Genomic DNA, 22,481 nt, shown 5'->3' on the forward strand with positions numbered 1-22,481 from the left:
GTGCAGACAAAGGTCCTCTCCTGCAGAGTGTGTGTGGCAGTCGGTCGGTCAGACTCACAGAGAGAGAGAGAGAGAGCTTGGCGGAGCCGCCGCGCCAGCACAGAGAGGCACGGACTGGAGACGCAGCAGCAGTGAGCATCAGGGCGACTTCATCTGGAGGGGAAAAAAAATACGAAATTAAACAACTACTCAAAAAGGGACACAGGGAATCGGAGGAGATATTGCTTTTCTGCACGGACATAAAATGAAAGGGTTACCTGGCTGTTTATTGGATTTGGAGTCTTGTATTACACCGCTGCGACTTTGACACCAGAGTTGCGCAGGCAGGCAGAGTCTCTAGGAGTTGTCTGTTGGAGGAATTTCAGGCACCAAGAATCAAAGTTGAGTTGGACATCCAGGAACCAGTCAGGGAGTAAGCTAAACTTCACACCTACTGGACAAGAAGACACTGTAAGTATTTCCTTTCTTATCTGCCTCCTGAATGATTCTTTGTAAATAGAAAAAAAAAGATGTTTTTCCCCTTTTTTTCATCTTATGTTCACATGATGTGGGCATCTGTACATAATCAAAGTATACCTGCCACGTAGACGGTGCTGGAAAGCGTTCGGTTGAGATAAAAGCTTTGATGGCATTAGCAGATGCCTGAATCCGCTGTGCGCACCGTTATTTCGCTCGGTTGTGCGCCCATAGGGGCTGGGAACGGGGACGCAGCTGGAATGAAGGACTTGTTGCGCCAGAGTTGGGCTCTTTATCAAACTCTGGGACTGGAACAATATTTGTGGAAGGGAGTGAGCGGGGAAAACACAAGCGGGCGTTGGGTCTGGGAGTAAAAGTTTGACATCTGTGTTGATTTTCCACGCTGATCTGCAGGCAGTGTGTTTGCAATTTTCTTTCAATTTCTTTCTCTCTGTCCCAAATGAAACCCCCCTTTAAGTTTTCCATAATCCAGCTGTCATCCAGCAGGAAATGCTGGTGTTGTCTGTGTCAGGCCATGTAGTGTGACTGCTATGATGACCTGGCCAGCAGCATATTGATAGTGCTCAAACATTTCTTGTGGTGTTGGCATCTTTCCAAAGTATGTGCCTTGATGCTGTCTGCTGCCGGCGGGAGTCGATCCACCGTGCTGCGCCCTGGACTCAGGCCTTCAAATACAACAACACTTTCATGAACTAACTTCACTTCTCCTTGAACTCTGTTTAAGATGTGGCAGTGGTTAAACTGATGATGCAGTGTTTTACTTAGACCAAAACAGGATCAGAAATTCTAGATGGTAACCTACCTCACCTGAGGATGGAGATGAATAAGTCATCTGAATGAGTCAGATTTGAAACAGAGTGCCTGTGATTGGTTCATCCTTTCCTACTGTGGCAGAAATATAAAGACACAAGAAATCCTTTTGGAAAAGAATCACTCTTGTGTGTTTAGTTGGATAGTTTGGTTTATTTAAAGCAGGGTTGTATGAGGTACTTATCCATAGTCAGTGTATTACTCACAGGAGATGGAGGTCAGCATGCCCTCAGTTAGGAGAAGGAGAGAGGAGTAGGAAGCTAAGCATTGACCCGCTGTGGACAGGATCAGCAACAAAAGATATTTTAGCCTCTTAAAAAGTCAATATCAATTTAACTGTACTCTATAGAATCTGTCTCTAGAAGCTGACAGACAGGCTTTTCTCACAGTAAACCACTGTTTTAAAAACCAAATTTTTCTCACTCCAGACCAACCAGACTTCATTCACAAAAACAGCAATTTCACCTTGAAGAACACATGATTCTGGTCTACCACTGTCTCGATCGGTTAGTTAGTTTGTGTTATTGCGTGACTCTGGTAAATCTGAACAAACCTTTTAAAGCACAGAAGTGACACAGTAACACAAACAAACAAAGAGGTAAAATTACAGTTTTTCCTTAGGGAGTCTGGTTGCTTTGGAGAGTGGGATATTTTACTTAGATTTAACCTTTTTATGGCTAAAATATGATCTGCTGCTGACCCTGTCCACAGCTGTTCAATGCTTAGTTTCTGTGCTGCTACTCCTCTCTGCTTCTCTTAACTGGGGGCATGCCGACCTCTATCTGCTGTAGGTAACATACTAATTACCAACAAGAACCACATACCACCCCACTTCAAAAAATCTGAAATCAGAAGCCACAAAAAACGCTTGTGCGGTGCACAGTGTACTCTAATGTAGAACACTTGTTTTTTTCTGCTCAACAAGCGATTATGAATGAAGTTGTCCAACATTTTGGCCCCAAAGTTGAATAACTCAATAAGGCTGCTGTGAAAGTCGGAATTTGTGTCCACAGAGGCTCGTTTCTAATCTGTCTGGAGACTCTTGACATTTCCTTTAGAGCAGGTCAGGTCAAAATTTTCACTTGACTAGCTGACAGACATACAGTCTGTTAGAACAGAACTTAAGGCTTGACTGCTATGAATTTTCAGTTTGTACTTGTTGCCCTCACAGGCTGAATTTGAACACTTTTGATGACTCCTTGGAATTTCTATGTAGTGCCACTATCAGGCCAACATATCTGTTAAAATGTGCCCCCTTCACTTTCCTTCATCGCCATTTGTACTTACAAGAGAGAAGAATTCACTAAGCACTTAAAAGCACCCCAGCTGATCTCTGAAGAGGCACACCAGTGACACACAAGTAAAGTTTGGTTAAAGTTCCCATCTGCCTCTCTTCCCTCTCACTATGTAGAGGCAGTGGTGACGCAGACTACAGCGCACAGGGCATTGATCACTCCAAATTGTGTGGGAAAACAGGAACAATTACTGAAAAAATAGCAAGAATTAAACACGACTTTTCTTGTCCTGTTTGCCTTTATTGTTCCAATAAAAGATATGGCAGAAAGACCACGGAATTTGTTCTGGATCAACATCTCCACATTTTTAGTGATCCCATTACATTCCCTTTTCACCTACATTTCCACATACACCCGCGATATCTGACAACATAAGTTTCCAGTTAATGTTTTCTTTTAATGATTGTAAAAGTCTGCTTTTAAAAATGCCATATGTCCCTACATGCTGTCCTTGCCCTTTTGATGTTGCTTAATTAATACGGATCTAGGGCTCAAATGGTGAGTGTGTGTGTGTTAGAGAGAGTGTGTTTATTTGTGTATTCACAGGAGATAGTGAGAGCTGTGTTTACCTACCACCCCCTGCCACAAACCTTAGGGGGTCTTTGATGCTATGGAAGAGAGTGAGGGGCTGTAGCACTTCTGAAGATAGATTAGGTCTGTGGCTTTCAAGCTATTTAAATAATGAAGCCACATTCTCAAAATAATGATTGTTGACTAATGACTTAATACTTTGCAACAAACCATTTTTCCCCTGGGTAAAATATGGAAACTGTTGCCCATTTTCATCTTAATGTATCATCTATGAAACCTCATGTACAGTGACATTAAACTAGGCACAGACACATCCAGCAGCTACAGCTGGAGGTGGGATAGTATAAGCAGAGCAGAGGGTCTTCAGCATGTTCAGCCTTAAGAAATTTAACCTTTCCACTTTAGACATGAAGAAATATTATAACTTGTTACTGCGAAATTCCTCAGAAATAGGACTGCAGCCCACTTGGCAATCTGACCTATGTTTTATTCAACCAAGGCTAGTGATGCTGCTTATATACATATATGTGTATATATATATATATATATATATATATATATATATATATATATATATATATATATATAATGGTTTTTTTTTTGTTTTTTTTTTTATTTAGTCATTTTCACCAAGTTGTTAAATAAATTTTAGAAAAGTTTGAAGACTTAAAGAAAAAATGAAATCTTAAAGTCAATATTGGGTCATTAAACCTTTTCTAATTGTCAGATTGGTGAGATTTGACTCATATGACAAATAAGCTTTGTTTCCCAGTGAAAACTCCCAAACTTCATCTCTTATTTTTCATCCATATCTTTATAATTGTGTAATTGTTGTTGCACATGTTAACTGTGTTTTGACAGCAAGTTAGTTGAAACCACCTCAACCCTGATTTAGCAGGATTTTAAAACAAGAAGATAAGTGAGAGATTAAGTTGAAATGACAGGAAGAGATTGTGACAGAAAAACATGGCAGAAAAGCAAAGAGTAATAAATGTTATCTACTTAGGACCGCCTTTGAATACAAAGCAATCTGCAAGAAGGTTTAAAGTGATAAAGCTCCTGTTAGTTTGAATAAACTATGTTTTACTTTTCTTTTAAATTTATAAGTTTCTATTCTACGGCTCCAAACTTTTCATGCATCTTTAAGGGGTAATTTAGATTATTTGATGTGGGGTTGAATGCAGTAGATGCCGGACAGTATGTTGTGACATAGGCCTAAGCATAATATTGCTCTCTCCAAACTAACCGAACTCCATTTGCGGAAATCATGCTCCTTCGCGAAAAGCAGGAGTTGCTGATTTATGGCTGCCTTGAGCTGTTTGTTTGTTTAAGTTATTGTGTGACTTCGGTGATTGCGACCTAACCTTTTAAAACACAGAAGTAACTCATTTTGCTTATGGGGTTTGTTGGTTTGGAGAGGATATATTTCTCATATAACAGCGGTTTCCATGAGGAAAGGCTAAAAAGTAAAGCCCTGAAAATACACTTAAACTGAGATTGATTTCATAGGTGGACCTTTGCTGCTGACCCTGTCCGCAGTAGTAAACTGCTTAACTTCCATGCCGTTTCTCCATGTGACTGCTATCCACTAGAACTAATACACTGGCCATGGATTAGGGCCTCATACAAACCCACATCAAATAATCCAAGCTCTCCCTTTAAGACATTTCAGTTGATAAGCATACTGTGTCACCCAGGATATAACTCACCAGTGCTACAAGTATGGGGACAGGATAGTTCTCATGGGCTCAGTGGTTTCCTTAGTAACCAGGGAAGCAGTGCAGCAGTGCTATTAGTCCTTAAAGATCACACTGATAAATTTGACAGGATTACAAAAACAGACTCCAAAAATTATTTCAAAACTAGAGAGATGCTGAAAAGCAAAACAAATTTTGAAGGGATGAGTTGATGCTTCTGACCTCCTTGTTTAAACTAAACAAACTCCCGCTGCAAAGACTTATCGTCTCCCCTGATGACTGTTTTATGTTTCCCCACATGAGCTCTGACATCCGTCAAAAGAAAGGATCCTTGGACCATCTGTGTTGTGATTACTGAGGGCACAATTTCTCCTCCCCCTCGTCTACGGACCTGCATTCCACCCATTTTTCCTTCCAACGTCCAGATTGTTTCCACATTCATGCAGGTAACAGAGTCACGTTTTGCGAGCTGTTGTGGCAGGACTGAAATGTCCTTCAAGACCACGTGAACAGGGGAATGACTCAATCAAGAATATTAATGATACAACAAATGGGCACAGAGATTTGTTGTATCTTTTTACTTTTACACACTTCAACTTGCTTGGTCGAGGAGCTTCTCAGAGCAGCTGCTGCCTGCCAATGTGTGACACCTGCGTCATTTCTGTGGAAAATTTTTAAGAACGATGCAAAATGTTCTTCTTCAGTTTCCTTGTTAGCTTATGTGTAAATGTGTAATCAGCCCACAACTTCCTCCTCTATTTCTGATCATGAAGAAGCTGACAGTCACATTGGACATTTGTGTGTGATGCGCCACAATGCACCTCTGGCTGTGATCACACTTTTGGTTGGCAGTGACTTGGGTGACAACCAAGTGTTGTGGTCAATCACATGTGTGTCTGCAGGCTGCATTCAATCACCGGTCAAAACCAGTAATAACACATTAGGAACATACTTCAACTGTCCCACTCATGCTTGGTGTTTTTCTTTATGTATTACTTATTTCCACTCAGTGTATAAGCAGTACATGAAATCAACTAAAGGGCATTCATTGTGATCATCGTAAAGCTGAGCATACACTGTATCATTTTAGGCCATTTCTGACCTGAATGTTTAGCTGCACTCATATTAGAGTTGCACAGAATTTCAGCTTCATCAGATATCATTTGCTGTGCATTGTTCAGGGGGGAGCGAGGAATGATCACCTGCTCCCAAATGGCAATCAAACGTTAGGATGAATATCTGATTTGTCAGTAAGGTTGGTCCTCTTTTGTCAAGCTCTGAGCATCTGAAATTGCCATGGTGACACGGTGCATCATGTGGATGGAAAATCTGGACTGTAAAACATAGCTAGCTTACCTCAAATTATCTCTGCAAAATGGACAAGCCATACTGTCCTGTCCTCGCCATCTGTGAGCCCATGTACGATGGGACCTCAAAGTTTTACACAGGATGGCACAGCTGATCAAGCCAGCCAGTTTCTGCCTGGATAGCAATATTGCTACCAAACAAACCTCTGCCTGCCTTGGAGCTTTCAAACATTTTTTATTGACAATTGTCAATAACCAGAAATGTCTGCAGGGTCCAAGGGACCATTTTATTTTGTATTTTACACGCACAGCGTGAGCAGTCAGGTCATGGCTTAACAATCAGACTGTGTGAAATTAAATTTAAAACAACAACATTTAAACATTTCTTTAATCATACAATGTATTCCCAAATTAAGTAGACCAGATCAGAGCAGATGTTGTAGCTGGAGAATAAAAAGTTAAATACTTGCTTCAATAGTTACCTTGTATAGTGCTGAAGCATTAAGGCCTATGTATCTATTAAAATAATGGGAGAATAATGGGAATAATGGCCACTTCCATTTTTGTTGAATAATGTTTTTTTTATTTCTACACAGCGCTACCTGGTGGTGATGCTGCAATGCAGAATTGCACTGGACAAAACAAGAAGCTGTGTGAAAATAATAAAGTGTTAAAATGTCTGAAAAGTTCATAGAGAGTTTAACTCATGGGTAGATCTGTTTAACTATTTCAGATGTGTGAATTTAATGGTTGTCATGGTATAATTAAGGTTAAACTACTGTAGACTGTCCTGGCTGTCAGGCGTTTGTTGGTTGACTGATGGTATTTGATGGTCTTGGCAGACACATTCCTAACTCATAGTTTTGGCTTTCATGGTTTATATTTACATACATCAGCTGTTTGTTCTGCTTACAGTGTCTGCACAAGCAGATAATGTAAATGTTCTAACAAAGGTCCTCTTCAAACTCATCTGGCCTTCATTTTTATCTCAGCTAATGCAAAAATGAACTGTGGTTTTGAGAGGAAGCTGCTTTTATCGCAGTGACGTCTCCATTGTTAGTGAGTGTGTGTGTTTGTGATGCACAAATAATACAATTTTGGATAGGAGACATTTTTGACATGATTATCATATATTGTGGTTACTGATGACTTTTCGGAGAGAAATTTAGTTTTAAAGGATAACGTTGGGTGGCATAGGAATTTGTTTATCATCATAACACCCCCTGTCATAGGGTACACCTGATGCTAAATATTGCCACCGAAACAAAATGTAACCTCTGTGCAGAATAGTTGATGTGTGGGCTAAAAGAACAACTTGTAGCCCTGCAGAAACCACATGTGACAGCCCTGCTGTGTGTTAGACCCGTCCAGACGACTCAGGGAAATGGAGACTGACATGGAGAAAATATAAAAGATGATGAGAAAGACATCAAAAAGCAGGCAGGCACACATCCACTTACCACAGGTTTGGACCTATACACTAGTCTGTTTTGATGGTCAGCATACCTGTTGAGCAGCATTTACTAAACAGATTCCTGGTGTACTGTCTACTCTCCAACAATTAATGTGCACATACTGCTGCACCAGCATCCTTTTGGGAGTTGCCACTGCACTGTGAAAAAACGTGTAGGTGACACATACAGTATCTTTACATGCATTGACATTCCCAATGGAGCAAAGAGACTATTACAAAATATGTTTTGTAGTGGACAGAGAAAGTTCAAATTAGTGCAGAATGTTCTCTGAATGAGTAAGTGTCTGATTGTGAGTTGTAAGAAATCTTTAATAATCTTTTAGAAGGAGTAGATATTTATAACTGTCAAATTGAGCAATATGTTAATGGAGTCTGGCAGGCAGTCACTGAACTCAGACTTCAGTGTGTGTGTTGTCAAAGCATACAGCGTGCAGTTTCAGTAGCTCATGCCGGTGGGCACTGAAACGCATCAGCTTGTGAAAAAAAAAAACCCCACAGCACTCTTGCTGCCTCCTTCCTCTTCCTTTCTTGCAACTCTTCATTCAACATTTCTTAATTCTCTTTTGCATGTGAGAGTGAGTGTGTGGGTTCAAACCATGTAAATGATTTGTACAGTGAGAAAGAGCAGAAAGCAGAACCAAAGTATGCGAGAGGAAATGAGTGAGAGAATTATTTTACAGCTGTATCAGATATAAGAATATCCCATACACATACACATACAGTAGATTACTAGTGCACTGTCTCACTCAAAATGTGCAGACGAACTCTGCTGCAAAACTCACTTATATTTCCTGTCAACACTGACTGGACATCCACATGAAAAGTGCCAAAATTTCCCTGTAATGCCACTTTAAATATAATAAATAAACTATTTTACTTCCTCAGCCATCAATCTGTGATAAAAAAAAAAAACATAATGACAAAGCAAAAACATGTTTTCTGCATTTCTACAAACTTATTAAAAATCAATAAATCAAATCTCTCAGTTAAGTATTCAATAACATTCTCCCCTCTGGTGAGACAAAGTGCAGCCAAATACTCAGAGGTCCTTGAAGTAAAGCAGCTGCACAACCTCACACTGGGCCAATTATTCACCTTAAACATGACAGCAACCTGAGGCATACAATTCAGCCAAGACAACCCTGGAGTGGTTTCAGGACAAGTCCCTGAATGTCACTGAATGGACGTTTGTGGAGAGACCTGGCAGCTTACAAACTCTCCCCATCCTGCTGACTGAGCTTGAAAGGCTTTGCCAGGAAGAATGAAGGAAACAGCACAAATGCACAAAGCTCCTTCTACAAAGGCCTGAATTAAAGGTATGAATGCTTCATGTAAATTAGAGATTTCCAAACAAACTGTGCTTTGTCCTTATGGATTATTGTGTGTTTATTCATTGTCAGTCCATTTTGAATTGAATATCAGCAATTCTTGAGAACTGGGACAAATCATTTCCTTTTTTTAAATATTGGTGCAAAAACAAAACAATACAATAGTGACTTTACAGATACAACATTGATTGAGATAAAGACAGAATACACAGAATAAATAAATAAATAATGATGTGTAAAACTTGACAAGGCACATGTTTTTTCCTTTTCCTTTCCTTCTTTCTTTTTAAATACTACTAAAAATTATTCATAACAACACTGTAATTCCATTTTTTGGTGAAAATGTATCTTTAAGGATTTATATATATATATATATATATATATATATATATATATATATATATATATATATATATATATATATATATATATATATATGTATGAAATATATGCAATGAATGAAATGTTTTGGTCTGCTTTATTTTTTTAAAAATTCACCTGCTGCTAGAAGACACACTTGTCCCAGGCAAGAATTCACAACTCAAAATCTAAAACTAAAACTATATACTCCTAAGTATAAAATGTGCTATTATCACCATCTTTGTTTTAAAATTTATTTTTTGATGAAAATGTCTTTAAAGTTGTTTCCCAGATTTCCATCAATGTTTAGCTTTACCCTAAGGACCCCTGTCTCACCTCTTGGTTTAAAAAAGACAGGAATACTGCACAAGCACTGGTAAGCTCTCTATGTTTTGACACACTAATTAATTAATACTGCTATCACATCTGTCTCAACAATAACCTGCTAATCTGTTGCCCCTTTAAATCAAAGCTAAATTTAAAAAATGGTTATGGTTATTATCTGTGTTTTGAGTAGCATTTAGAGAAGTCTCAGCAACTTTGACAAGTAAAATAGTCTTTTAAAAATATATTTTTCCAGCATATTAGAAAAGTTAAAATCAAAACTTTCTCAAAATCCCAATTATCAAAAATTGAGTGACCTATAATTGCAAAAAGTGAAAAGGTTTGAGTGCTCTCCAAAGCCACTGTACCTCTTATTTTTCCTTTCTTCCTAGAGTGAAGAACTTAGTACCTTCTGTTTTCTGAAGTGCAACATAAATAAAGCTGGCATGCTTTTGGCCGTCAGTCTGGTCTTCAGTTCAGCTGAGGTCAGGTGACTGGTTTGGCCAGTAAAGGACATTCTTGCTTGGCCATAAAAAAAACTCCTTGGTTGTCCCATGAGCGTGTTTAAAAATATTGTCTCGCTGCATTGTTCTAAAATTGGGAATTTAGGGACTATATAAACAAGGGCCAGTCACCTAATCTGTATATATAGGTCTCAAAGAACATTAAAGCTCAAAGTCAGCATTTTGACCATCTAATCATTGGTTTACTTTAAATGTAATATACTGACATTGAGCCACATACTAGACAGATACTTACAGAATGCACTATCTTGCTTAAATTTTCTATGTTGTGTAATTCTTTTGCATTTTCTTTTGATTTTAAGTCAATGCACTTTGTACACACACCTTTTAAAGTTACTTTGATTGCTGCGCATGCAGGCAAGCATTTGTTTTCATTCAGTGGACAGCATTAGTGATTTTGACTGTCCAGATCATTCAGTCTCTGCAGACCGCACTGACGCAATTCCAAATTGCATCTGCTGCGGTGATGTAATCAGTGGAATCTGTCTCCAACAGTGTGATTTCATTAGATGATGACTGAACACACCCAACAATAAACTGCACAGGAACCTGATACATGTAGTAGAGGCTGTTTATCATTGCTAAATATTTGGAGAAGTGTGGTGATCATAATAAATGCATGATAATGCAAAAATTTTTTACACCGCTGTAAATATACAGTTACATGGCACAAAAGCGGATATCAAGTTTCCCCAGTTCCTCTTGTCCTGCATCATGTTGTGGTTGGCGAAGCTTTCCTTTATAAAAACACCCAAACAGCGTCCGGAGTGTAAGCACGTACTGCACATGTTGCGTTTTTCAGGTCAGCTTTCTCCCTCATCATGATAAAAGTGCACTGTTTATTTATTAGTATATTAGATGTGCGTGTTCATGCACAAAAAAGTGACAATTTTTATAAATTTATTTTGTGTAAACCAGCCTGTATCAAGTCCCAGATTGTCAAATAGGCCTACGAACATTTTGTCACTCTGGATTACTCTTTCATACAGATGGTAAAAGGAACTGTATTATGTCACAAAACATATTCATTTGACTTATGCCAATTACATTACGTGACTTTTGTAAACTGTGACACATAACTCGCCTTACATAACCTTTTTTACCTACATAACCTTATGTATGTGACTTCTGTCACTTCATTCATGTAAATTGTCTCATTGAACATCGCATACTTATTTTACCTACATAATTATTCACATGTGACTTGTGTCACTTACATCAAATGATTTGTAATGTACTGTATGTAATGTAATGTAGCATACTTATTTTAACCCAAAATCTGATCTTTTCCTAATTAACCAAATAGTTTTGGTATCTAATCCTAACCAAACTGTAACTTTCATAAAGTTAACCATGTGGTTAAAAAGTCTTTCATATCACCACTCAGTGAGTACCCTGTGCATCTGTATGATGCTAAAGTTCGTGACAAAATGAAAATGGGTTGTATAAACACACACAGGTCTTTGTGCTTCCAAGACACTGACACATTGCTGTTACTCATTTAAACATCATTCTCTGATGCAACCAAGTTTAAGTTGTAAAATGGTTTACCCACCAGGTATTTGTGCAATACTGCTTATGATTATGCATTTCTGAAGGCTTATACCACGGTTAATTTCATAATTGCAAATTTTCCTGCCATTTGAAAACCTGCTTTACTAAAACATGTGGAACAGATCATAGCAAAAAGACCTTACAGGAAAGAAGCTTATTAGATGGACATTTGCGAAATGAAAGGGTGTGTAATACGCTGCTCTGTAGATAATAACCCATGAGCTAGATTCCGGTTGTCACTATGCTTTCCCAAGCTATGATCCCTGGAAGAATTTATAGCCAAATTAAAACGGCTTGTATATGTTATTTATGATTCTGGCTGTTATTTAGAAATAAAACATTGCGTTCAGTGGCTTTGCACAAACCAGAAACCACTGTGACACAGCCTGTCTCCACGGGGCTGTGTGTAATTTAACAAGTTAACTCCTTCTCCCTTGGGAATAAATGATTGTTTTGTCAGAATACGTCCGGGAGTAAATTCTCCAGACGTGCTACTGTTGGTGATGTGATGAAATGGTGCTTCATGAATCTCCTGTAATGTGGTTTCCTTAATATTATCATTTAAAACACACAACTCTTTTTTTTATAGTTGTGGTTAAGTTCAAATATGTTTTTTTGGCTTTTCTACAATAATATTCTAGACAGATACCCCTAACTCAGGGATGTCAAATTAATTTTAGTTCAAGGGCCACATACAGCCCAATTTGATCTCAAGTGGACCAGACCAATAAAACAGTTACATAATAACCTGTAAATAACAAAACCTCCAATTTTTTTAAGAACACTTTTAACAACAACAGTACTTACTAATTTACTAATGTATGCACTGTGAGATTTGAACAATTTATTGAGATCTGAAGAATTGTTTCAGTTTTTTCAGATGTTTCCGCTCCCTTGTAGTAATCCTGCACCTGCAGAGAGTTAGGTTATCTCTGTTCTTGCAAAACCATTTTTGAATCAAAGCTTTTGATAGTACCTGAGCAACAAGGTTCCACTAATATTGTTAGATGTCTGAGCAATATTATGCACAATATTCAATACTGGTCTGGAATTAACTGCATTTTTTTACACATTGCAAAGTCACCCAGAGGGCTGGGCTGGGCCCACAGGTTATGGATTGGTCTATTCTATTCTATTCTATTCTATTCTATTCTATTCTATTCTATTCTATCCTAGTTATGTTGATTCTAGTCAAGTCAAGTTTTAATTGACTTTACTACAGTAATATTCTAGATTCCACTCATTCTGTTCTATTCTAGTTGAACTAAGTCAAGTCTAGTTTAATCTATCAAGCAAAAAATATGGTCTAGAATATAAGACTTAACACATTCTGTTCTTTTCTATTCTATGCTATTCTATTTGGAGCCAGCATGACTGAGGCCCACACGGGAAAACCCATAAACTTGTTGTGATTTGTGATCGGTCTAGCATTTAACAAAAAACAAAACAAAACAAAACAAAAAAAATCCCATGAGCACAGAATTCACCTGTTTGCAGATGAGGCCGAACACTTTATCTGTTCCCCGAAATCACACGAAGGGAGAGTTTATCCATTTAACCTGAAACCTCCTTTTCTCCTCAACCATACAGCGTTTTTTCCATGGTGGCTTTTCCGTCTCATTTCACAACTGCAGCAGCTTTCTACAAGTTGTCATTCCGAACCTGACACACGCTTGTTAGGGGTGGTGCAGTTTGATGCAGTGGCCAAGTGTTGTATTCTATTCTGTTCTATTCTGTTCTGCTCTATTTTATTCTACTCTATTCTTAGCCACAAATGTAATGAGTGAACATGTGTCAGTTTGGAACTGCGTGTGATGAGGTGGAAGTGCTTAAGTGGTTGGAAGGGTATCATCCACTGACGAGCCATGAATCAGCCCGTCACGGCTGCAGTCACAAATGACTCAACACCAGCTATCAATCCAGGCCTTGTACTAAGCTCTGCCGCTCCGCTGCAACTGTTTGAGAGTATGTGCGAGTGTGTGTGTGTGTGTGTGATTTGTGTGCACTCGCCCATGATGTTTAAGAGAAAGTCAGAGAATAAAAGCCTATGTGTGTCAGTGTTTGTGTGTATTCTGGGGTTGTAGAAGTCCTGTTTCTCTGCTTTCTCGGGTGGGAGTGTGGAAACAATGGGCACATTGTGTGGAGAGCTGGCAAAGACGAGAGGGGGAGTTGGTGGAGGAGGAGGAGGAGTGAGGTGGAGAGGAGGAGATAGGGGAGGAAAGCTGAAAAGAAGACAGATGACAGAAGATGAGTTCAAGGGAGAGAAGAGAAAGGTTAAACAGAAACGGGCAGAGAGGAGAGTGGAGAATAAGGGAGGAAAGGAAGAACAGAGTGAGAAGTTAAGGAGGTACAGTGTGGAAAAGAGTTAAGTAGAGAGGGAATGAAAGGAAGGAGGAGGGGCAAAAAGTCGAGAGGTGAGGAAGAGGGGAGCAGCTATGGAAAGGGAAAGGTAAGGGAAAGAAAAAGTGGGAAGAAGAGTTGTTAAGGAAGAAATTACTGGTGTGAAGGCATTGAAGAAGAGCAGGAGGCAAGGAGACAGGGAAGGAAGATAGGAGAAATAGAGCTGGGGGCATGAGAAATAGAATATGTGGGAAGGAGGACAATTCAAGGCAGTTTATATAGTGTTGAAGTGGAAGAAGTATGGAAATTTATAAGTCCTCTCAGTGTCACTTGTCATACATATGATATCCACACTGCCACAACACTGCCAAGTAGGAATTTGTGGATCAGGCTCACATTCAAAATTGAAATCTTTACACCCAGACTGCAATATAGTAGAATGTACAACCATAAATCATCTCAGTCTGCACCGAGATGCAAAATAAATCAGCCTTTTTAAACCAATATGAGATAGTAGCCCTGACACTTCCAAACAAATGATGACTGGAATACTGTATCACGTCCAGGGTGATTTAGACACGCAATGATGTCAAGTGGGTGTAAAGTAACAAAAAGAAACACAATTTACTATGACTGAGAAAGGTCTCTTGCTTAAAAGTTGATTCAAATGTTGGCTTCATTAGACCATGATCTTGATCACATGCTATGGCGGTTTGAATGTGTCAGCACCTCCAAGTCTGAGGCCAGGGATCTCCGCCAGACAACGGTGGATTGCTCTGTTCGGACTGGGAGTGAATTGCTGCTCCAAGTGAAGGAATTTAAGTATCTTAGAGACTGTGAGATAAACTGGCGTTTTGATGTGACGTTACGGACATTATGTGACAGACGGTGGTGAAAAAGGAGCTGAGCTGGAAGGCAAAGCTTTTGATTTTTCGGGCAATCTACGTTTACCCTCCCCTGTGTTCATGAGCTTTGGGTCATGACCGAAAGGAATATGTTTTGGATACAAGGGGCTGAAATTAGTTTCCTTTGCAGGGTGGCTGGGCTCAGCCTTAGAGATGGGGTGAGGGGGTTGGAGTTCCTTAGCGTCAAAAGGAGCCAGCTGAGCTAGTTCGGGCATCATATGAGGATGCCTCCTGGACGCCTCCCTTTGGAGGTTTTCCAGCTCGTCCAACTGGAAGAGACCCTGAGGTATTTCATATATCATATATAACATATCTCTGCTGGGAAGGTCTTGGGATTCCCCAGGAGGAGCTGGAAAGTGTTGCCTGGGACAGCTATGCCTGGTATACCATGCCTAGCCTGCTACCACTGCGGCCTGACCCCAAATAAGTGGCAGAAAATGGATGGGGGATGGATGGACCGATGGACTGATGGATGGGCAAAGACATGGATCTGCAATGAGAATGTGACACCAGATGCTATCAACCTTAGGTCTTGGTAAATAAGATAATTCTTAACGAACTAATCTGAGGTTTAGGCCATAACTAAACATATGCCAGACAAGTTTCTCTCTAAAGCAGATTCTACCAGACAGTGAAGAGACTTTCTATCACTTTTAGATGTGACCTTTATCACTCATAACTTATTCACATCAAAGTCTGGTTTGAAAAATGCTGCGCAGCTGAACCCCACAAGTCAGGTGATTGAGTTTATATACTAAAAATAGTTTGGCATCTTTAAAAATCATCATCATGCCCCAGCTGTTTGCAGTGGCATTACTATTCAGTTTGATAATTTATGCATAACTGTAATCACTCTTGGACGCTACTCAGCTTTTTATGAAAATGAAAAATTCTTACGAAGTTAGACACCACAGGGCCAACAATTTTCTGTGAAATGCCATGATGATGAACTGCAGAGGCCATTTCTCAGACAATAAAATATTTTCTGGACCGTAATGTTCAAATTAACTTCAAATGATCACATTTCACTGAGTTCCAAAGTCAGAGGATGTATTCTCTTCTCTATAAAAATAGAATATCACCACAATTCTTTCTGAAAATATACATCAGCATGATAGCCTTGGGCTTGTACATTTCAAAGTCAAAGTTTCATAAATCAATTCAAATCTATTTTATTTATATATGGCACAAATCACAAATTTGCCTCAAGGGACTTTACAATCTGTACAGCATATGACATCCTCTATCCTTGCTCTATTCGGATAAAGAAAAACACACCAAAAAAAACTTAAACATGGAAACAATGGAAGAGACCTCAGAGACAGAGACAGGGATCTGTCTCTCAGGACAGAAAGAAATTAAACAGATGTAGTGAAATTTTAGACAATCAGGATGCCAAAATTATAGATAGATTGTTAAAATCTATGAAGAATATGGATCAGGGGGGACATCTGGCAACTTTCAGGGGCCACCTCTCCACCACTGAAACCTAGAAGGACAGACTACACAAACACACAAGACACAAGGCTCAAGCACGCCATTCACATGATAAGAGAAAAAAAAATAAACACAAAGAGGGACAGTGAGACAAGGACAACATGCACACAACGGAGAGAGAGAGAGAGAGACAAAAAGAGAGGCTGAATATCCTGAATGATGAAGATCCAGATCCAAAACATCTGGATTGAGGTACTAGGAAAGAGAGAGATCCCAGCACAGAGAAGCCTGAGTGAAAAGAGAGGACAAGGAGGAGAAAGGGGAGAGAAACATAGGCACATGACTTGAACACTTGTGTACTCATGGGGCAACAAACAAACAGAGGGTTGGAGAGATGCAGTGGTTTTCAGAAAGTTTACAGTATTCTTTTATGGGATTACAGCAAAAGATTAATTGAGACTGAGTCCAACCAGCTGGAAGTATAATGGAAACACGTTGAGGGCTTTAGGGGACCACAAATTGTTCAAATGGCCCATTATTTCAAAACCTCAATAGTCTGACAAGTGTCCCATTGGACCAAAATCCAATTTGTAAACAAAACAAAAGTCCATTGTTCCGAAGACATGTTGCTCAGAAGATGTAGGTTTTTTGCCCTTAAAGGACCTAATATGGCAAAAACTGAGTATAACACTCACAAGTATGTTTTCATTAGAGTACAATAATTCGAAAATAAGAATTATTGTGTTTTTGTTATCTCAGAAGTTTATGAGGGCACAGGTCCTCTTCCACAGAGGGTGAGGTGATGTGTTTGCAAATCATGAGTTTTGAGAACTGATTTGAAAGTATTAACAGAGTCATATTCTCTGTTATCAGCCATCAGGGTTTTCCAGAGGAAAGGGGGAACAATAGGAAAGGGCCTGCTGACTTCTTTTGAAGTGTGGGATAAAGCAGGAGATCAAGGAGATCAGACAGGTATGTAAGGGTCATCATTTACAATTTTGTAAGTCATCAGAAGCACCTTAAAGTTTGATCTGGATATGAACTTAAGTAATGAAATATGAACAATAATAATAAGTAATATCCAGACAGTACAAGTGAGATGTTGATCATCGTTTTATCAGTTAAAGGAAAACACTTTCCTTGGAAAATGATGTGAAATGTTGCCAAGTCTTTTTCATCAATTCCCTGTTGAATATAGCTCAGTGTGGACTTCCAGATCAGAGATTGTCCAGGCATCTGTCTGATGACACACTAATAAATGTTCTCTACTACAGACTAAACTTTGTCTCTGCATAAGAATAACATCAAATATGAAATTGAGTGGTTCTCCTTTTAAGACATTATTCCTCTCAGGACCATTTTAACAATCGCTACCAGAAAGTTGGATGATGCATTATTGAGAAACAGAGAGAAAACTTTGGTTCAGTTCCTGTTTGAGGTTTATTCAACTGCTGTTTTATCTTTGAGCTGATGGACCCAGCCATTTTATCCCAGTATGTGTAAGAACAATGATCAATCGATCCGCAACCCTGTAACACCCTACAAAACACAAACGATGTTCAGACCTATAGTAGATTCAGAAGCATATTTTTCCTAAACAAGATTTATGTTTTTTATATTTGTCAGTAAAAAAACTTAAATGGAAAATGCTGATTAAAAAAAGTTTGATCTTAGATTGAGGCTTCATGCAAAGTAGAATAAGAATACAAGTCAGTTAAGAACTGAACGCTAGAGTAACATTACACAACACAACAGCAGCAGTATTTTTACCTCAGGCCCTAAGGATATGGATGTTGCCTTCAAATTATACCACAGAATAAGTCATTTGTAATTGCCCTTTAGAACAACACATAATTTCCTGATCTTTTGACTGTGTTTTTCTGTATATTCCAAAACCAGTTACCAGTTACAAATCAGTTTTATGATGTGGCCATTCTATGGCTAAGGTTTGGTTAGCTCCAGGCACAAGCGCAACTGGGTTAGGGTCAGGGAAAGATCATGGCTTGGGTTAGATTTACTTCTTCGTCAAGGTTAGGGGACATTCATCGTCCATGACTGCTGTAGAAACCATGTGGTTATGGTCAGGGAAAGACTGTGGTCATGGTTAAAAGAAACCGATGTCAAACAGCAGTCTCCTGTGATGACCTATCCATCCACCCCAACCATCTATAATAACGTCACATTGCTCCCTCCTTAATTACTCCTGTCATAATTACTCTGGCCAGTAGAAGACTTTGTCACTTAAATATATATCATTTTGGAGTATTTGCTAAAATTTTGCTTTTCTTTGGAAGACAGTCCTACATGTTGGATGTTCTTATCTATCTGTTCAGTCTCTCCATCTCTTCCATCAAGAGCAACACATCTTAAATCATGGTCAAATCCAAAAGCTCTGTCAGCCAAAGAGTCAATCACAGTGGACAGCAGTAGAGGAGGTTTTACTACCATCAAAAGTGGTTTAGCTGACTTCAGCAGAGCATGTCCGAGTAGCGCCCTGTGCTGTCTTGCCTGCCCTCCATTTCTATCACCCTCTGTTTCCATCACAGTTAGTTTGTGGCCATTTTTGGTTTGTAAAGTTCACAGACTGCCATGTTGTTGCTCCTGCATTGCTCGGTGTATGATGATGCAGTTAAAAAACAAAAGTGAAGAGATTTAACAGACAAAATGCAAATGATGACTTCAATCATTTTAATATCATTGTGTATTTTGACACACGCGAACGTTAAGTGACCATTATCAGGTGACCATCACTGTCATGGTAACAATAGCAGTGTTGTAGTCAAGAACAACACCAAGTCATGACCAAGACCAGAGTGTGTAAAGACTGAGACACGACCAAGGCAGGGACAGAAACAAGACCAAGGGAGGGTAAGACCAAGTCAACATCATGTCCTGCCACTTCTCTAGCTCTGTAACACTGTAGGAGTAGTATAACCTTTCGCTGTAATATCAGAACCGATAACATCAAGGAATGTACCTACATAGCTTTATTTCTGCCTGGTAGATTGAGTTTTTCCTTACCAACACCGCCCACTGCTGGGTCTCTGCAAATAATATTACAAAGACTACAGTCTAGACTATGTGAATACATAAAAACATAACTTCTGTTATGACTTCGCACTACCAACTCCCCTTAAGTCAAAAGACCAAGTGTGCATACATGATGCCTGATAATTCGTTTAGAAGATGTCCATTAAATGTCCTGATGAGTGAGCCCATCATCTTTTCTTCTTCTTCTTCTCTTCAAGATTTGCTCATTTCACCATACAATGAGTGTTATGTCATGAAGTTTGCAGTCAGCAGCAGCTGCAAGTGGTACTTTAACTTTTGGTTTTGTTCTTGATTGTCAGCAGCTTTCAACAACTCTGGCGCTGTGGCTGTATCTCTTCCTGTAAGGAAGTGTGTCGTTCAGCTGAAGTTAAACCATTAAAAGCAAACAAGTCTATGTTAAACACACAACATATAGGTCACACAACATATAGGTCCTGCCACTTCTCTCACATTTAAACAATAACAACAAAATGTGTTGACATTGTGAAGTAGTGTGGGATCATGGGAGTTGCTGTTTTCATTGTTCGAGGACTAGATGAAGGTCTATCTGACATGACTCCAAAACACTGACATCTTGTTAATAGAAGAGGTACTATTAAGGGGTTTTTTTTACATTATGTTTAGTCACGTTCACTGAATTCCTTCCTTACTCTCTGACATATAAAACATGTAGTGTGTTTCCCCAGAATTTATAGCAACTCTTGGCTAGTAGAAAATGGACTATTACCTTGAAAAAATTATAGATTTCTTTGGGTTTGACCATTGTTGGAAATATTTGAGATAATGTTAGTACGCAATGTAAGTACACAACTCATCAAAATATGTAACCTTTGTCTAGCATTTTTAGATCATTTAAGGCAGAAATGTTACATATTATACCTTTAAATGTTTATTTAGAAGCACGTTCATGTATTTGCTTATTTACGAACAACAGATAAAGTGGTATGATTGTAACAGTAAAAAAGAAACTGATAATTGTGTGTGTGTGTGTGTGTGTTAATTAGGCATATGTTATGAATATGCCGCCCTGCTGCTGTTACTTGAGTTATGACCTCATTGGTATGGATTCCAGGGTGGTCCTTTCACAGCCTGTTAGACACACTGACACACACACACACACACACACAACACACTTTCTTCTCCCTCTCCTTGCTGCCAGACTTTATCACACATTACTAACAAGCATGAAGAGAGTGTGTCGACACACACTCAAGCACAGCGAGCATTTTGTTCCCCGTCTTTAACACCCGGGGTTCAACTCATTGTACACACACAGTCCCAAACTTCCCGCTATTGCTCACACACACTGAAATGCTTCAACAACTTAGTCATTCAAACTTTCTCTTTTATAGTGCACATATACACACCCAGGTGCAGGAACACAGAAATCTAAAATCCCCTCTTTATGCGTCCTCTTTCTTGCTCAATCTTTCCCTTTTTACAAGACCCACCCACCAAACACACACACACACACACACACACAATGACAGGATCTCTCTCTGCAGGCTCCAAGGGTCTGATGAAAGTGTTGGGAATGTGCACTGAGAGGCCACTGACACTTCCTCTACTTTCTAGTACTGACGACTCGCCTCAGGCATCTAATGCCCTGCTGACTGCTCCCTCTAGACGTTTAATGGCCATAAGCCGCAGATGACAAATAGAATAGATGGGCTTTCATCTGCGGTGGTAGTTCTCGTCGCGGCTCCCTCGCTGTGGGTCTATCCCGCATTAGTGCTGCTGCTGTCACTCAGCTGCTCTTTACGCTGCTTTGAATTGGCTGATTTACTGCTTTCTCTGGGTAACAATTAAAAACCTCAAAATTACATGCAGGTTTGATAACGTTCTGTCTAAGATAATTAAAAGAATCATCACAGGCACCAAATAGGAAAACAACAAACAATCACAAACAGGAAATGGCTGCTTTCTGTGCATCATCATCAATTTTACAGTTATACCAGGACACTGACCTGAGCTACTTCATTGTGACTTTATGTATATGAAGACATACAGTCTGCATTAAGATTGATTCTGGTTATTTTTCATATCTTAATTAATAAATTAAAGTAGTAAAGGAAATCTCAAACAATACTCATATGCCCACATGTACACTGAGACTTGCTTTAATGGTCCCTCCTGTTCATCCTGGCAACTGAAAGATTGTTTCTTGCACAAATATATTTCAAGTTATATCTAAATTAAATATGAGTCTTCAGCAGTCTAAGTGAGACAAATCGAGTGGATATCCTCCAACATCAGTCTTTTTGTGTTTTCCTGGACTTTATTTGTGCTGAGCTGCAGTTTCAAGATGATAATGCAAAGGAAGATTTGTCATAAATTTGAAATATACTTTGGTAAATTCAGACTGCTGAATTCTCAGGTTAACTTCAGGTAAACTTTGGGATGATTTTTTTTTTTTGTGTGCATCATTCAGAGGTCATTAAGAGGCCAGTAAGACGTCCCTTCCCTTGAGGAAGAAACCTCTTAATGGCCAGCATGACCAGGAGAAATGATTACAGCACACAACAACAACAAAAAAAGCAATGTCCACACGAGCACTGACTGCTGACTGTACACTGATTTAAAAAAAAAAGGTTAGAAATAGAAACACAGCAGAACAAACACACAAACAACAAATGCACAGGAAAAAATAAAAAAAAGAGGAAACAGCAACAGCAAGCACAACAAAAACATATGCAGAAACACAAAAGGGGGAAGTTACACATGATTTATCATAAAGTTGCAAGGCACTGATGTATAACACTTGGACATAATTAATCAGCCCACATATCTAATTTCCAGTTGTAGCAGCAGTTTTAGCTGTGTGGATAGAGAGATGTGCCAGGCTCTATCCTTCCTTCTGCCTGGCTCAACCACCCCAAATAGTGCAGTTAGAGGGGCAAGGACAGAAAAAAAAATAAAAATAAATAAAATGAATGACCACAAAAAGTTTGACATTGTAAGAATTGGTTAGACAGAGCTCCTTCTACAGGGGTGGAGTATCTTTGAGATATTTTGCACAACTTTAGCAACTTGAACTGTAGCTGAGTATGCCTAACATATCTAGAAC

At 39.1% G+C, this 22,481-nt stretch overlaps 1 protein-coding gene across 2 annotated transcripts in view; it reads left to right on the forward strand.

The window, feature by feature from the left end:
- The first annotated feature begins 310 nt into the window (after positions 1-310).
- lpar1 (lysophosphatidic acid receptor 1) overlaps positions 311-22,481 on the forward strand; it is a 41,827-nt gene continuing 19,656 nt past the window's right edge. The window contains exon 1 of one of the 2 annotated variants that reach the window (XM_084745803.1): positions 311-450. The gene's annotated coding sequence lies outside the window, so the exon portion shown is untranslated. Of the gene's footprint in view, positions 451-17,249; positions 17,336-22,481 lie in introns of those variants that run through there. The other variant, XM_084745805.1, reaches the window with a different exon arrangement.

This window comes from Lutjanus erythropterus, chromosome 20 (assembly GCF_056507025.1).
Source record: "Lutjanus erythropterus isolate fLutEry1 chromosome 20, fLutEry1.hap2, whole genome shotgun sequence".
Lineage (NCBI taxonomy): Eukaryota > Metazoa > Chordata > Actinopteri > Lutjaniformes > Lutjanidae > Lutjanus > Lutjanus erythropterus.